Source organism: Amblyomma maculatum, chromosome 1 (genome assembly GCF_055883805.1).
Source record: "Amblyomma maculatum isolate TAMU_Amacu chromosome 1, ASM5588380v1, whole genome shotgun sequence".
Classification (NCBI taxonomy): Eukaryota; Metazoa; Arthropoda; class Arachnida; order Ixodida; family Ixodidae; genus Amblyomma; species Amblyomma maculatum.
The window spans coordinates 75,507,809-75,526,378 of NC_139344.1; the positions used below are offsets into that span (position 1 = coordinate 75,507,809).

Genomic DNA, 18,570 nt, shown 5'->3' on the forward strand with positions numbered 1-18,570 from the left:
CACACACACACACACACACACAGAGAGAGATATATATATAGGGCCCCTGTTATCATTCTTGAATCTATATGCATGTGCATGCAGATTTGTATATGTAGTTGCAGGCGGTTACAGAAAGGCTAAAGTCCTAACGCTAGTTGAATAAAAAAAAATCAGCTAGGTATAACCATCATCAATGTCAAATCTTGCACATACCGAGTTGTCATTCTTCCAGTATTCTTCGCCGAGGATGCAGATTTTTACAACTTCTTTCTCTACCCGGAAAGGCACGTCCATAAGAATTTTTCCGTCATATGATGAATCATGGGGAACATGTAAAGAGGTACGCATTTATCAGGTTTGTATAAATGAATCACACACACACATACACACTCTCTCTCTTTCGCGCGCACGCAAATAAATTTTGCGCAATCCTTGCTACAATCGAAAAGCGAAATTATTGCTCTTATGTACAGTATAAAGTTCACATTACAGCATTGCACATTTCGCCTTAATGCTGTCGTGCTGCAGCTAAATGGTACAAGAAAAATCGAGTGATGCTTGCATGCGTATACATATATTACTGGCTAGAGCGCCGTCACTGTGAAAGGAAATTACCTTTAGGTGACTCATCGAACTCTCGTGAAGTCCGCGCAGCTATACTTTACGTTGTCAGCCGAGATCTTTCCGACTTTTTACAATCTTCTTCGCATTTCAGGTATCAATGTCAGTAGCCTCCCTCCTCATGTATGTCGCTGAGGTAACGTCGCAAAATGAGTTCCTGACGTTCAGGAGCGTCACTCAGGGTCGCGAGGAAACAGTGGAATGGATAGAGAAGATCGAGAAGCGCGCGCGCAGATCGACGGCAGAAAGCAACGCGCGGAGCGCGCTTTTTTATGGTATGTATTTTTTGCCGACAACATGACGTCACTGATCACGTGAAAAGCGGAGGCCCCGCCCCTAGACCGATTTGGTGTGAATGTAGCATCACCCCCGCCTACGAGGGGGATATTTTTGCAGACCCTGAACGCGCAAGCACGTGACAGAAAAGTGACGTAGAGCTACGTCACTTCTGCGTGTCCTGTCAACTTTTTTTTTTCTTGTTTTTTTTTTCTCTCTTTTTTTTTTTTAAATTCTATTGGAATAGTGAGAAAAGCGCTTGGCCGTCGGAGCGCGGCTTAAGATGGCGGTCCCACTCCAGCGGTGAAGAGACGACATTTTTGGCGATATTCATACGCCCACTGCGCCTCACTAGTTTAGTTTATCCCCTTCAGGCGCTGCGTCCACATATGTGGACGCGACCCAAATGTCGTCGTAGCTTGCTTGCAAGGCGTGTTCCAACTTTTGAATTTGGCGCACAAAACAACTGGCCCCTCCCTGTCAAGTATGTGGCGCCATCTGTTGCAGGTACATCGAAATGTGTTTGTAAACAAGAAGCCAAGATGGACGTCTCCACGTTTTACGGCGGGGCGAGTAAGTTGATCTTATTTTCGCGTGCTCTCTTTCCAAATGGTCGTGAAAAACGGAATTTGTCATGTGAAATATGCCAGTAAGGTAACGTAGAAGGGGCATGCTGGATTTCATTACCGTAGGCAAAGAAGGAATGCTTCGGTGGGCTCTCAGAATTGTGCGTCCACGCGCCTTAGTGCCGGAAATATTGTTACGAGACACCGTTCTGTGCGCACGAGAAAAACGAGGACAAGGAACAAGAAAATGAGGCACGCGCGCTCACTCGAGTAAGAACCCATTGACGTGGCTCTATGAAAACTGAGAAAGAATTAAAGAAGGAAGGAAGGGAAGTTCTGATGAGAAGGTTTCAGAAAATGGCGACATTGTTCTTGAGCGCTGGCATGACAACGATATTGTGAACATGGCTTCAACCGCCGTGGGCTTAGGCGAAGCAGGCACTGTACGAAGGTGGAGCGAGTCTTCTAAATCGCACATCGACAATGAATGCCCACAAGTCATCCTCGAGTACAACAAGTACATGGGAGGCGTCGACAAGATGGATTTTTTGATGTCCCTCTACCCACGTCGCACAAGAACAAGGAAGTGGCCGGTGCGAGTAATACCGCATTTAGTTTCATTTGCTCTTTGCAAAAGTTGGTTGGAGTACATCAGAGATTCAAACAATATGCAACTGCCGAAAAAAAGCACATTAGATTTGCTCGCATTTCAGAGTGATGTGGCTAATAGCTTAGTCGCCTGCAACAAAGCACCCCCAAAGAAGCGAGGCTGACCAAGCAATGAAGGTCCACAGGAGATCAAAAAGAAGCCTCACAATGCAGAGCCATTGCCAACAAGCACAACGCGCTATGATGGCACCAACCACTGGCCCCAGGTTATGAGCATACCAAACGTACAACGATGCAGACGCCAGGGCTGCACTTCGAAGAGCCACGTTCGCTGCCGCAAATGCGAAATTTTTCTTTGCCTGTCGTCACAGAATGACTGTTTTTATCTATTTCATAAGCCTTGAACAAGTGGCTACTCTTCTGTACCTTAGGTATTTTCAGAGTAAAACATTTATTCATTCCTCATACTTAGTAGAGAATACAAGAAAATGTTGTAGTGTTTGCACTCATGTAGGAGCTTTGAGGCGCCATGTCCACAAACGTGGACGCAAATGAAATGGGCTCAAATATGAAAATTTTGGCGTAATTTCTTGCACTTGACTTCTGTCTGGTGTACTGATCATGAATAACACAAGGAAACATTTTCCTTTCAGAAAATTTAATTCGCGCCTGAAGGGGTTATAAATGTGACTTTAATATATTTGTAAAGTTTATTTCCTCTCCTTTCTAATGGTGCATTTTTGTTTATAAATAGCTGCAACTATGTTTAAGCTGTAAAGGAAAACACAAAGGTAAGAAACGGCTTTTCAGCTCTACTTGTCTCGGGAAAAGCAAAATTGTGCAAAATCTTTTGCACCTAGGAAAACATCGTTCGAGATGTTTTGAGATTAGATGTTAATGAACAAAGTTAAGCATTTTTATTACTGTGTATCGCATAGTTTATTAGCCACGTGCCTGTGAAAAGTGGATAAAACAGGTAATTATACATACAATAACTTTCAAGATACGCATTCTGCTGCGGAGATTTTTTGCGCAGTTGGTGGTCGTACATAGCTCGCTTTTTCCTGAAAATATCATCTGTCTGCTTTTAGTGTAAAAGTTATTTGTGATCAAACTGCGTTTTTTTTTGCAAAATGGCTAAAAGTAAATGCTAAACTGTTCAAGTAATAAGCTTTTATCTGTGCTGAAATTTCGCGTGGAAAAACTTTACACCTCGCTGTCAGAGGATAAGCATCGGTTTTGTTCTACGACTCTCGAGGAATGTGCACTGTCAGCAAGGTCAATGTACAACTGGTCGCGCAACTTGGAAGAAAACGCGTGCAGCTGCCTACTGCCAGAGGCATCAACTCGATGATGAGGGCTCCTGCGAACTGTGAGGCAAATTACTAGCGCACAGAAAATAAGATCTGCCAGAACTCCAAAGAATTAGAAAGTAAACATAATATTCTCGCTCAGGAATGAATGCAGTTTTTGTTCCTTGCGTAAGAAAAAACGTGTCACATTTTTAATAATATTTTAACTTGTTTCTAACGGCCTCTCTCGGCCACTTATTATCCGCTGCGTAGTTGCACAAAGCTCAGATATGGCTCAGACCAAAGCTTTTTTCATCCGCGAAATGGGTGCGTCATCGGCCCCCAACGTTCATCGTTGCGTGCTGCGTACAGAGTGGGTTATCTGTAACAAACAGTCAGTATTTTATTATGCTGGTTGTGGTAGAGCTTTACAGCAAGGCGAAGACTGTCTGTGCTCGATGAGAAACTGATTGCCGCTGCATGTGCGCATTTCCGGACGATGGGACAATGCTGCGTCACAGCTCGGCGGCTCGGCTCGGCCTCCCAGGCACGTCGCAAAAGTGGTGGCTTGTTTTACGGATACACGTCTGCATGAGCGGCGTATCGCTGCATGTTTTAATTGAGCGGTGAAGGTGAGATTTTATTGCCCCCAATACGCGTGTCGCATTGCTCAAAGCCTTCCGTTCCGCTCCGTTTGCTGCGTGTTTTGCTTACTGCGTCGTATTACCGCACCAACGTTCGCTGAACGCGCTTTAGCTGTTATTACAGTGATGTTCCTATTGTCAATGGGATCTTTCTCATGAACATGTTAAATGCTTAAGTTGTAAATTTGTAACCTCACATTGACTCCTCTCAGTTGCAAATGAAGCTCGAGTAAAATAATGGAATCATGATTAGGGCGAGATTTATTGGAGCAAAGCTATATCGTAGATATTTTGACTTCTCAGACGCATTAACTTCTAAATACTAGCAATCCCAATTTGAATTGCTTACCTAAGCTCTTACAGGTTGGGGTTCTAGCGCTAGCGTTAGTTATTCCGTTCGTTTGTTTTTGTTGTTCTTTGACACTGATATGTATTTTGTTAGCAAGATTTTTTACCCTTTTATAATCTCACCGCGTCTCGTTAGGAGACCTACGCTCAGGAAATTTTGTTATCACGAGGATTTCATGAAGACCGTGACGAATGAGCGGTGGTCGCTTTCCTATTTCATTGTCGTGAAGCGTCTATGTAAGTAATCGTGAATTAATAAAGCCTGGCTTTCTATGCAGCACAGCTTCACTCATTTATGCCCTTAGTGAAATGCCTCAAGCCATGTGATTCTATCCATGTGCTTGCCGAATTCACTTGAAGGCCCTTGTTCACAAACGTGCCCGAAGAAATAAGCCCCAGAATGCGTTTACATGACGCGCGACGAAAGACTAGGCTAACGACGACGGAGGCAGAACGATGCTATGATAAGGTGGTTAAAGATGCCGTAACATTTCAGTTAACGTAAAACTTGACTGTAGAAATCCATGTCAAGTTGGCTGAACAGTTACGGTGTCCATTTTTCTGCCTTATCCGAGCATCGTTCTGCCTCCGTCGTTGTTGGCCTTGTTTTTCGTTCATAAGTAGAAAGGCGATCAAATTCCCCGCCAAAAGTACGTCCCTGTGACGTCACAAGCAACGTCACGTGTTTGTTGTGCCTCACAGTTCGCAGGGGGCGCTGGGAAACTAAAGCCTCGCTCAGAGTCGACACGCAGGCTTCTATGGGAGTTACGCTACCATTTGTTCTTCTGCCATGCTGTCAGGATGATTTCAGCTAATTTTTTCGTGGTCACTTGAAGCGCGCGAGCTCCAAGGTCAATGTACAACTGGTCGCGCAACTTGGAAGAAAACGCGTGCAGCTGCCTACTGCCAGCGGCATCAACTCGATGATGAGGGCTCCTGCGAACTGTGAGGCAAATTACTAGCGCACAGAAAATAAGATCTGCCAGAACTCCAAAGAACTAGAAAGTAAACATAATATTCGCGCTCAGGAATGAATGCAGTTTTTGTTTCTTGCGTAAGAAAAAAACGTGTCACCTTTATAATAATATTTTAACTTGTTTCTAACGGCCTCTCTCGGCCACTTATTATCCGCTGCGTAGTTGCCCAAAGCTCAGATATGGCTCAGACCAAAGCTTTTTTCATCCGCGGATGGGTGCGTCATCGGCCCCGGTTCAACGTTCATCGTTGCGTGCTGCGTACAGAGTGGGTTATCTGTACCAAACAGTCAGTATTTGATTCTGCTGGTTGTGGTAGAGCTTTACACCAAGGCGAAGACTGTGTGTGCTCGATGAGAAACTGATTGCCGCTGCATGTGCGCATTTCCGGACGATGGGACAATGCTGCGTCACAGCTCGGCGGCTCGGTTCGGCCTCCCAGGCACGTCGCAAAAATGGTGGCTTGTCTGCATGAGCGGCGTATCGCTGGATGTTTTAATTGAGCGGTGAAGGTGAGATTTTATTGCCCCCAAGACGCGTGTCGCATTGCTCAAAGCCTTCCGTTCCGCTCCCTTTGCTGCGTGTTTTGCTTACTGCATCGTATTACCGCACCAACGTTCGCTGAACGTGCTTTAGCTGTTATTACAGTGATGTTCCTATTGTCAATGGGATCTTTCTCATGAATATGTTAAATGCTTAAGTTGTAAATTTGTAACCTCACATTGACTCCTTTCAGTGGCAAATGAAGCGCGAGTAAAATATGGGAATCATGAACAGGGCGAGATTTATTGGAGCGAAGCTATATCGTAGATATTTTCACTTCTCAGACGCAATAACTCCTAAATACTAGCAATCCCAATTTGAATTGCTTACCTAAGCTCTTACAGGTTGGCGTTCTAGCGCTAGCGTTATTCCGTTCGTTTGTTTTTGTTGTTCTTTGACGCTGATAAGTACTTTGTTAGCAAGATCTTTTACCCTTTTATAATCTCACCGCGTCTCGTTTGGAGACCTACGCTCAGGCCATTTTGTTATCACGAGGATTTCATGAAGACCGTGACGAATGAGCGGTGGTCGCTTTCCTACACTTAAAGATTTGCATTGTCGTTAGGCGTCTATGTAAGTAATCGTGAATTAATAAAGCCTGGCTTTCTATGCAGCACAGCTTCACTCATTTATGCCCTTAGTGAAATGCCTCAAGCCATGTGGTTCTATCCATATGCTTGCCGAATTCACTTGAAGGCCCTTGTTCGCAAACGTGCCCGAAGAAATAAGCCCCAGAATGCGTTTACATGACGCGCGACGAAAGACTAGGCTAACGACGACGGAGGCAGAACGATGCTATGATAAGGTGGTTAAAGATGCCGTAACATTTCAGTTAACGTAAAACTTGACAGTAGAAATCCATGTCAAGTAAAGTTGGCTGAACAGTTACGGTGTCCATTTTTCTGCCTTATCCGAGCACCGTTCAGCCTCTGTCGTTGTTGGCCTTGTTTTTTGTTCATAAGTGAAAAGACAATCAAATTCCCCGCCAAAAGTACGTCCCTGTGACGTCACAAGCAACGTCACGTGTTTGTTGTGCCTCACAGTTCGCAGAGGGCGCTGGGAAACTAAAGCCTCGCTCAGAGTCGACACGCAGGCTTCTATGGGAGTTACGCTACCATTTGTTCTTCTACCATGCGAGCTCTTCATGAAATATTTTAAGCATGATTGAAATGCTCCATGGCTTGTTTTTTTTTTTTGGCGAATATAACTTAAAGGTTCGGGCTTTCGTTCCTTTATTCAACCGGTAACAATTACAAACTACAAAGTGTGCAAAAAGCAAGTAATAGTGGAATAACACAGCCACATATGATGATGATGATGATGATAGTGTTAGCTAGTCCCTTTGTAACGGGTGGACACCAGAGGTCTCTTCGATTTGGCTTGCACTGGCTGCACTAGTTCTGAAAAGTGCTGTAGCGGTGCCAAGTGGTCATGTGACATGTAGCGCCAGTTCAGCTAGTGCAGATACAGCCCGGACACTAGCGCGCACCGACGACTGGCAAAACGAGGATGCAAGTGCAGGCCTAGCAGCCGCCTAGCTCGGCGAGTCGGCGCGCCCATTGAGTGTTCTGCCGCTACACGACCGTGCGATGGCACTCTACGAAGCTGCAATGGAGCGGTTGGACTCTGAAAGTGACGATGACTTCGATTTCAGTGACTCAGAGGAAGAACTGGACGACGTGTGCATCTTGCTCGCCTGCGCACTGGTGCGTGAAAATGCCAATCGTATTCCTGGATATGAGAACGTGGTAAGGAGGTACCACGAGTACGAATTTAATGGTGAATTCCAATCGCAGAGCAGGAGCACTTCCAGAGCAACGTTTTCTGCTCCTTTCGGAGCAATTGTCTTCCAAACGCAGATCCGGAACACGGATCGCGTCTTCCAAACGCAGAACGGGAGCAATTGCCGAGCAAGGGTCGCTCCGCGGAGCAGTCAAAACTGCTCCGCCGAAATCGGGGGAACCGACCGGAAGTTTGCGTGACGTGTCTTTCCGAGCGACGCTTGCGCTAGCTAGCGCATCCATTTCCGGTGGCTCGCCGCGTTGGCTTCTCTGCAACGCGCCGCTCCATAGCAGACGATCAGTATTTGCCGCTGCCATGGATGGTGATTCGCGTCGCGCTCTTGCGCTCGCTTTGCTCCAGGACAGCGAGTCGGAGAGCAGCAGTTCCGACTCATCTATCGAAGAGTCAAGCTCGGACAGCGACTGTGACATGGTCACCTGCAAGTTTACTTTTCAGAACTTGTTTCGCATACCGGAACGACGACCTAAAGTTGTAGGATTTGTCGAAGGAGTGGTCCACAACTACACAGAAGAAGAGGTAAGCCAAATGCCGCAGTATGATGCCGCGCAGATTTAAAAAAATGGCATGCATAATTGCATCATTTCTGCGTGTGATATTACAGTTCCGAAGGCACTTCAGGTTGCCGCGAGCTGTTGTTCACTGGCTGGTCGACGGTTTTGCCGCTTCCGACAGCTGCCCATCAAACAACCAGGGCGGCATCCCAGCCATATCATGTGAAGTGCACATTCTCTGCTTCATATGGTAGGTTGTTCCCGTTGTGTTTTCTCAATCGTTTTTTTTTTCTGCGTGTACCCGCTGCACATTTCAACAACGAATGAAATGAAACTAACGGGGTATTTATTTATAGTATAGAGTATATAGTATTTATAGTAGTACTTATAGTATATAGTAGTATTTATAGTATATATATCACTACAGCACGGTTCTATCTTGTTGTGTTTGTGTGTTGCGTTTTTCTATATTCCTTTGTTATCAATGAAGCATTTTCTTTATTTATATTATTGCACAGGTATGCAGCAAACAAAACGTCGATGAGGGAAGTTGCAACACTTTTTGACGTCGCGGAAAGTTCAATTCACAGAATGTTGATTAGAGTGGCGGACTACATACTATCCTTGGGGCCAACTGTTATAACTTTCCCTGTTGACCTCAAGAAACTGTCGCAAGACTTCGAGAAGGTCGGTAATGCTAATTCTTTACAATGATATGCTTTCGTTTTCGCAATTGGCATTATATGTATTCGCTATAGATAATTTTTTTTTTGCCATGAACAGTCATCCATATGTATCCCGTTTTGTAATGCACATTGCGTGCTTTTGACTTCAATGTGAAAAATGTCACGTGCTGTGTTATTTCCTTTTCCCATATACAGGTTTCCGGAATGCCCGGCGTGGTCGGATGTCTCGATGGGTCGTACATCGAAATACAGTGTCCCAGCAACAAAGTGGCGGCAACGTATTGTAACAGGCATCATTACCTGTCACTGACGCTGCAGGCGGTGTGCGACAACAAGCGGCGGTTTGTGGACGCTTGTGTCGGTTGCTCGAGCAAAATACATGACTCTAAAGTGTTCAGGAGATCATCGCTCCTTAAAAGGCTCCCGGTAATATGTCAAGAGGGAAAGTATCATGTTCTGGGGGATGCAGCATACCCTGTACGTGAGTACTTGCTGACACCATTCCGAGATTATGGGGTACTATCAAAAAATCAAAGGGATTTCAACGCAAAATTTTCCGCTACAAGGGTGCTAATTGAAAACGCCTTTGGGCTGCTCAAAAAACGATTCCGACAATTAATTTACCTGGAGCTTCGTACTGTTGGCTGGCTGAACAAATTCATTATGGCATGTTGTATCCTCCATAACCTGTGCATTGACTCGGGAGACATACTGCCGGATGAGCTAGAAGAGCCGCCGGCAGATCTGCAGTGGATGCGCCCAGCAGAGGATGCCAACAGCGAAGAGGAAACATCTGAAGAGCATGCCTTGCGCAAGCTTGGGGAACTCAAGCGCGAGAAAGTTTTCACTGAAATAATGAGAGGCAGGAAGTGATGTGCTGCATGGAAACAGGATCGACGTCCTAACCTTTCATGCACAAATGTTTTTACCGTACCCCGCGACGCGTGTACTTAGCGCCGCGCCATGTAGTTATTGTCAATTAAATGACATTAATTCATATAACCATGTTCGAATTCATGCATTTTTACAAAGGCAAAAACCACAACATGCATTGAAACAAGTGCTCTCCTTTTTCAGAAAAAAAAAATAAGAACATTTATTTTCCTTCGTGACATATGCATCATTATAGTCCATCATCAACTCCGAACACGCGTTTCAAGAGGGCCATCTTTTCCTTGTGTCGCTCAGCTTTTTCTTTGCGCAGCTCCTCCTTGTAAGCTTGTTGCTCTTCCCGCTGTCGTTGTTTTTCTTTTTCCCTCTCTGTTCTTTTCTTTTCCTTCTTTTCAAGCAACACGTCCATGTGTTCAAAAAATGTTTTGATTTCCACCATCCGTGCACTATTGACTCTTGGTGGAGTCGTCTTTTTGTCTTGTTCCTGATTTGCCGAATATGAATGCTCTACCAGCTGATTGTCAGAGGCTCCTTGAGTGGCTTCGATCTCTTCAATTTCTTGCTCGTCTTCGCGTGAAATCTGCAGTTTTTGCTTTTTATATATAATACCGTGGCTATCCCTCAATTCTTCTGGGTCCAAGCTATCATCCATTGAGCGGATTTTGGCGAGCTCATCTTCATAGGGGACGTTGGGAGGCGAGTTTCCTGACTTTCTGTTGTTTTTACTCGTCACAGTTTTTCTTTTCAGCACAGTCTTATAGCGACTGCAACACTGCTCGCCTGTTCGAATGATGCCCAGAGTTTCCGTCAGTTTGACAGCGATGTGAGCAAACATTGCCTTTTTATTTTTGAATTTTTTCATTGGGCCAATGTGCGGAAAATATTGCTCATAGTAATCTAGTAGTAATTTTGTTTCGCCGGTTGTCCACTCGCAACCTATAGAAAAAAAAAAGAAGAAAAAAAGAATGCGTGCATGAAAATACGTCGAATTGCGGCACTTAGTCGAAAAGTTCCCGGAAGACATTGCAAAGTAGGAGATGGTCCCCAAGAGGGAAAGCGAAAAACATAAAATGTGGGCGCCCATACCAAGCCCAAGCAGGGAGTGTGAGGAGTACGTGCCCTCGTCCGAAGGGCACTCTCTCCGCGCCCCTGTCAGTTTGCGGTTTCCTCAAGAATGCGACTCGCGATGCTCCCCTTCTCAACGACCTCGCACCCTGCAAGCTGGCAATGCTTCCCTCAAGAAGCAGATACGAAGAATGGGACGCGTCCCCTCCTGTCGCCTACGCTATTCTCTCTGCCCCCTGGCAAACTCGGCGGAGTGGACGGCTTTCGCCCGCCCAGATATTTTACGGTAAGAACGAGAGTGGATTAATTACAAGCTCATAGAAAACGATTCAAAGGCAACACAAAAAAAGAAGGAAATAGAGAAAGAGCGCTGGTAATCGGAAAGAGCTTTGTTGCCGTTTACCTGTGTCATATACGTATATAAATAACGTACATATAAAGATATACTCACCGCGGTTGCTGCCTTTCGCACTTTCTGCAGCTGCTCCTGTAAACGTTGCACAATTTACGTATATTGCGCGCATACAGAACAACGGTGTGGCTTAACTTAATGGCATATTTTTACCAATCAAACTTACCTTGAGTGGCTAGCTCTTTTCTTTGGTCGCTCGACCCACTGGAGCCAGCACTGCTTACATCTGAAATATACAAAGTGACTGTAATTAACGAGGAAGTTGTAAAACTTCCTTGTGCAGGTGACCTTAACTGACTGACGGCATGTAAAAATTATGCCTGGAACTATTTATATGTCCATCGTCCGTGTAAACTCAAAGCCGCGCACGTTACAGCTCGGCTCTGGAAGACTGCAAACATTCCGTACGTGAACCGAAGTTTTCTTTCATATTAAAGAAAGTGCTGAAGGAGTCTTACCGTGTGTGTCCGCGCTCGGCTCTTCGAGCAAGGAGGATATAATTGCGTAAACGGCTGGTGTAACCTCCATATCAAAGGGAAGAAAGGCTGCAGGCTTGCAAAGCAGACGACGCGAGCGCACGAAAAGCGCGGGCAAGTGCAAGGAATGATGGGTACTTTCTCCGTTTGCTCGCGAGCGCCACCTACTTGCTCCGGCCGGAGCAAGAGTATTCGAAACGCAGAGTCTGGGAGCGTGCTCTCCGCCGGATTGAGGCGTTCTGTCATGGAGCGTGCGCGCTGCTCCAGTTCTGCGATTGGAATTCACCATAAGAGATTGTTCAGACTGTCTAGAGAGACATTTGACTGGCTGAGTAGCAGATTCAAAGCTTCAACCTTCCATCCAAAAGCGGTTCAAGGGCGTTGTCAGATATCTGCCGAAAAGGCATGCTTAATTGCACTAGCGTACATCGGCTCGCAGATCTCTATGTACGCTATTGGAGACAAGTTTGATGTCGCCGAATCGTCGGTGCATGCTTGTGTGACTCGAGTAATCTACTTTCTGCATGCGATTAGCGGAGAGGTCATATGCTGGCCTAGTAACGCAGAAATGACTCGTATCAAGGCTGGTTTCCTCGCGAAGAGCGGTGGCAAGGGCCCAAGGAATGCTATCGGATGCATAGACGGGTCGCATATACAGATACTTACCCCAAGTGAATCGGCACAGTCCTACTTCAACAGAAAAAAGTGGCCGTCAATCATTCTGCAAGGAATTTGCGATGACAGGAACAAGTTCCTAAACGTATTCATCGGATTTCCCGGATCGGTGCACGACGCCCGCGTCTTGAGAGAGAGCCCATTCTTCACACGTGGAGCTTTGGATTGCGAGGACAATTACATACTCGGGGACAGTGCGTACCCCTTGATGCCATGGCTCATGACCCCGTTCAGGGATAACGAAAGCACTTTTCCTGCTTGGAAAAAGAACTTTAACAAGAGACACAGTCAGCAAAGAGTGGCGATTGAAAACACTTTTGGACTGCTCAAACAGCGCTTCAGGCGGCTGTACCTTGTTGATGCAAAACGTGTTCCACAGTGCTGCTACATAGTTATGGGTGCGTGCGTGCTGCACAACCTGTGTAATGATGAACGAGACTTCCTGCCCGACTTGACGTCTTTGCCACAAGAAGAAGATGTGGGTAACGACGACAGTGAAGGTGCTTTTGACAGCAATGCTCCAGGTTACAGCCAGAGCCTGCGAGAATTTATCGCCAAGGAGCAGTGTTAGAAGCATACCTTGGCCCTGTGAATGCACACTGTAGTATTCCACACAGAAGTCATGGTTTCATTGAAAATAAATGCAATGTGCTGTGCTTATAAAATAGTTTTATTTGTTTCCCTGTTTTTCGAGGATATCCATGAGGCGGTCAAACCGCTCCATCCGATGATTGTGCCTCTCCTGCTTGGCTTGCTCCCACTTCTCCCTCGCTTTAAATTCTTCCTTTCTAGTCTCTTCTCGCTGGTCCTTTTTTTGCTGCAGTTGTCGCAGAGCATCCAAGAGAGGTGTCAGTTGCGACTTGCTGCGCCGTTTGCGTTTTGGTGTGCCATCATTCTCCATTTGTACTGGCACATTTTCTTTTTCAGAAGGTGCTTCTGCAGTGCTTGTCCTATAAAGCATGCACATAAAGGGGCCACATCAGTTAACGTTTTGTAGAAAATGAGTAATTTTCACTTACTCTGCACTTCCACTGGGCAGAATTACCCGGGTTCGAGGAGCAACCTCGGGTTCACACTGTGCTCTTTCTCGAGGACTGCAGCGAGTTCTCTGCGTGATACACAATTGATCAGTACCACTGCACAGCTCCAGGAACAACAGCAACTTACCCTTCATGCTCGCAGGTTGCCCGATGGCGCCCGGAAGAGTCGTTTTTTTTTTTTTGTTTTTTTATATGCCCGGTCCAGAGACTTCCATTTGTTTTCAACTTGAATTGGCGTTAGCGAACATTGGAACTCTGTATTTATGAGCTCTGTAAGCTTCTGCCACAGCAGCTTTCTTGTGCTAAACAAAATAGACAATAGCAACATTATGTGTGTCATGTAATTACTTTTTTTTTCCAGAACAGCACCTGAAATACCTTGCATGCAGCCATTGCAAAGCTGCTTTTTTATTACAGCACACTAATACAAATAGGTATTATTTATTAGAACATGCATTCACACCTTAGTAGCCATGCATTTGAAGCAAAGTGTATGGGCTTAAATCTGATGTAATAATAAGTGTACACTGCGAGGGATTCTTTGAAACATTACTGGAACTATAAACCACAAAGACAATATATTTATATGTATATAGTACACTGTAATACACACAGGTATTATTTACTAGAGCATGCATTCACACCTTACCTACCATGCATTTGAAGCAAACTGTTTAAATCAGGTAATGTTCAGTATAGTGCACACTGCGAGGGATGCTTCGAAACATTACTGGAACTATAAACCACAAAGACAATATATTTATATGTATATAGTACACTGTAACAGACACAGGTATTATTTACTAGAGCATGCATTCACACCTTACCTACCATGCATTTGAAGCAAACTGTATGGGCTTAAATCTGAGGTAATGCTCAGTATAGTGCACACTGCGAAGGATTCTATATATATATATATATATATATATATATATATATATATATATATATATATATATATATATATAGTTCCAGTATTGTTCCAAAGAATCCCTTGCAGTGTACACTTATACTGAATATTACATCAGATTTAGGCCCATACAGTTTGCTTCAGATGCATGGCAGCTAAGGTGTGAATGCATATGTTCAAGTAAATAATACCTGTTCGTATTACAGCGTGCTGCAGTAAAAAAAAAAAAAAACCCTTAAAATACATAAAATATGTCAAGACATGACGCACAACACTTCAGAGACAAAGACAACGTACTGGAGTACTCTTGTTTTGCCCACTAAATCTTTCATTTCGGAATACTTCGAAATAAAAAATTTAGTCTTCCGGGCACTCCAGAGCTCTGCTGCTTCGTCTACAGAAGCTGGTGCCTCTTCCAGGTCAGGGATGGCATAAAAGTCTGCACCGTCTGCACTGCCTGTATCGCCAGCTGCATCATCGACGTTGGCGGGAGCCGGCGGCGGCGATGGTACCGGAGGGGTAGGAGGGGGCACGGCTTGCCGAGGGGCCTCGAACCGCACCGACACACGCTGACCGTCTGCAGAGGCAAAGACGGTTACTTAAAATATTTGCACAGCATAGCGCGATGCTATAAAGCACCCACGGCTACTTGCGGCCGCGACTAACAAAGGACGGGACTAGACTCGCGCTTGTCATGCAAGTTGCCATGCGTGTGTCTATTTGTATGTCTTCTCCCCACATCGTCACCTATCATGATTATCTTCTCCTGAACGTTCCCCTTCCCTAGTGCAGAGTAGCAGGCCAACCTCTATCTGCCATTCCAATCAATAAATTCGCCAGCCACGTGCTTAACGCCATCATGCAGCATTACTTACCTATTGCTTCGTAAATGTACCCATCTTCATCGGTCATGGCTGACCCGTCGGGTCCAAAAAGCAGGCGAACTTCTTTTCTCATGCCGTTAACATGAACGTGGAGCGTCGTCTGCTCCGCGCTGGGTGGAACGCGCGTCACGCCAGCCATGCTGCACTAATCTCAGCACTACCTTCCGTACAAGATAGTACAAGTGCAAGGTGTCCGAGAACTCGTGCGGAACTAGGCTTGCACCTTGACAAAACGAGGAGAAGAGTGCAGAGGGCGCGCGCGTCACTGCAAAAACGAGGACGACGGTGCTGCACCATTGAACTAGTGCAGGTGGTGCAGCCAAATCAAAGAGACCTCAGATTGGTGTCCCAGCTATTAATAAAAAAAACCACACACACACACACACACACACACACACACACACACACACACACACACACACACACACACACACACACACACACACACACACACACACACACACACACACACACACACACACACACACACACACACACACACACACACACAATTGTCTAAAGAGACATCAACTAAGAAGGTCACACGCAGCACTTCACCTGGACACACCCCACAACCGCGCCTACCCTCACCACACACTCACACCCCCACACCCGGCCCAAACTTCAACACAGTTGGCGAACTGCACTCCACCATTCGGCGAGCCTTCTCGTCGTCGCCGCAGCGCCGCAGTTGCTTTAAAGGGCAACTCCGGTGGTTTTTTCATCATTTTGTGTTTTTAATTGAATTACATTCCTCGGCACGTCCTGACTCCAACACAAAAAGCCGTTTTCCAAAATTCCAATTAGAAGTATTTTTAAAAAAGAAAAACAGCAAATCGAAACCGAAACTGATTTCACGGCCAGAAACGACGTCACATTTGACGAAATGGTGACGTCACACTCAGTATTAGAAAAACACTCGTACGTGCGTTGGATGGTGAAAATAAAGTATGGAAATCATGACGCACTGCATAAAATGTCTGAGGTCGTTGAATATAAACCTCACAATTTCATAATCACGCGGGAAGTAGACATTAACGCCTGTATACTGTTTGTGACGTCAGAAACTCAGTGTTGCCCGCAGAAATACTCTCAACTTAAGCCATGAAAACGGCATATTTTAAAGCCGTATTGCGCGTGAACGGATTATCGTACGGCACTCACATTTTGTAGAATGCGTCAGGACGGAGAGAAGAACCTGTGGTAAAAGTTTCACTACAATATTCGAATGTCAAAAAACCCCCGGAGTTGCCCTTTAAGCAATGCTTTGTCAGCGGCCGCGCTGTCTCCGGCGGCGCCGTCCACTGTTGCGGGTGGGGTTGAGGGGAAACCGAGCGCCGAGCGCCTGTGGGAGTGTGGCGCCCTCTATGGCCGGCATGGAGAGACGAGTGCAGCGCAAGGCTAAACGCTCCACCGATTCGTCCTCAGTGCCGCACACTCTGCATAGAGTACACGACACAGCAGGATCGAAACGGCGCCGGTAGAGCAAAGTCCGCAAGGCACCAGCCCGTGCCTCAAAAAGGAGGCCGCTGCCTATACTGTTGTCGTAGAATCGCACCGGGCCGATGCTCTGATAAATGTAGTAGGTAGCGCCATCTATGAAATTGCATGTGCACTAAAGTGTCGCAGTTCAGGAAAATTACGAGGATGGCGCGACAAACAACCTGAATCGAGGGGTATTTACGAGAGGGTATTGTGCTTCTACAACGTTTTCCCTCTGCCCTTTCCTTTCCATCGGGCGAGAGAGGTAAACACTAGCGAGTCGGGTCGAGTGGTCGGGTCGAACTGAGGTGCAGGTGCTTCGCGCACTCAGGTGCTTCGTGCATGCGCAGTAGCGCTACTTGAAAATGGTCCCTTGACAAATGTACTCTTGCTTGCTTTGAGATTTATTTATCGCCTCGAATTAAGTGTGTCATACTGTTTGTGTGCCGAAACGTTGCCAGCTAAGGCTCTCGCGCTACTTACTTACTCTACTTACTCAGCAAGATATAATCGTGGCGGAGACATTGAATTTTTTTTTCTGGTTTTGTTTTGTAGTCTTGTAGCGCCCCTCGCGCCGCGCTTTTATCACAAACAACGGCACGGCGCTGGACAAAGAAGAATTTGGCACTAAGCGTCTCAGTGCAAGCAGCGAAAAAAAAAAAAAAAAGCAGTTCGAACCCGAACGCTGTCGGAGCTGGTTATTCCTCGTCTTATCTGCTCCTTTCGGAGCAGTTGTCTTCCAAACGCAGATCCGGAACACGGATCGCGCCTTCCAAACGCAGAACGGGAGCAATTGCCGAGCAAGGGTCGCTCCGCGGAGCAGTCAAAACTGCTCCGCCGAAATCGGGGGAACCGACCGGAAGTTTGCGTGACGTGATTTTCCGAGCGTCGCTTGCGCATGCGCTAGCTAGCGCATCCATTTCCGGTGGCTCGCCGCGTTGGCTTCTGCAACGCGCCACTCCATAGCAGACGATCAGTATTTGCCGCCGCCATGGATGGTGATTCGCGTCGCGCTCTTGCGCTCGCTTTGCTTGAGGACAGCGAGTCGGAGAGCAGCAGTTCCGACTCATCTGTCGAAGAATCAAGAATCAACTATTTATATGTCCATCGTCCGTGTAAACTCAAAGCCGCGCACATGATAGCTCGGCTCTGGAAGACTGCAAACGTTCGGTACGTGAACCGAAGTTTTCTTCCATATTAAAGAAAGTGCTGAAGGAGTCTTACCGTGTGTGTCCGCGCTCGACTCTTCGAGCAAGGAGGATATAATTGCGTAAACGGCTGGTGTAACCTCCACATCAAAGGGAAGAGAGGCTGCAAGCTTACAAAGCAGACGACGCGAGCGCACGAAAAGCGCGTGCAAGTGCAAGGAATGATGGGTACTTTCTCCGTCTCCGTTTGCTCGCGAGCGCCACCTACTTGCTCCGGCCAGAGCAAGAGTATTCGAAACGCAGAGTCTGGGAGCGTGCTCTCCGCCGGATGGAGGCGTTCTGTGGTGGAGCGTGCGCGCTGCTCCAGTTCTGCGATTGGAATTCGCCATTAGATCCGCCACAAAGCTATCTTCAGGTGTTCGCGGTGTTAGCATATATTGTGAGGATGTGGAATTTAGACTTTTTTTTTTTTTTTCAGTGGCAAGAAGAAAAACTATCTTCCCCTTTCTACGATAAAATGAATAGTAGGGCACGGAACTATAACACTGCATAAATTAATATAATATCAAAGAGCGTCTCCCTAGGAGAAATTGCACGAATACTTGTACCCTCTGCCACTTTACTGGTACAGATAAAATGTTTCGACAGTCTGCCAAGTACAACTTGAAAACCTGAACATGCACAAGCATGCCTCTTCAACCTTCCCACTGAAGTTCCTATATATCGCAAGCAGTGCAGGCTCCAAAGAAAAT

General features: G+C 46.1%; 1 long non-coding RNA gene and 1 pseudogene across 2 annotated transcripts in view; one reads left to right on the plus strand and one right to left on the minus strand.

Annotated features, from left to right (window-relative positions):
* The first annotated feature begins 6,994 nt into the window (after window positions 1-6,994).
* LOC146202832 (uncharacterized) overlaps window positions 6,995-18,570 on the plus strand; it is a 66,667-nt gene continuing 55,091 nt past the window's right edge. The window contains exon 1 of the long non-coding RNA XR_014703772.1: window positions 6,995-7,603. This is a non-coding gene — a long non-coding RNA (uncharacterized LOC146202832). The remainder of the gene's footprint in view (window positions 7,604-18,570) is intronic.
* On the minus strand, window positions 13,012-15,355 carry LOC146202833 (uncharacterized; annotated as a pseudogene). Its single transcript, XR_014703773.1, has 5 exons — window positions 15,180-15,355; window positions 14,602-14,881; window positions 13,522-13,696; window positions 13,374-13,462; window positions 13,012-13,304 (listed from the first exon to the last, which is right to left on the minus strand). The product of XR_014703773.1 is annotated as an uncharacterized LOC146202833 (transcript).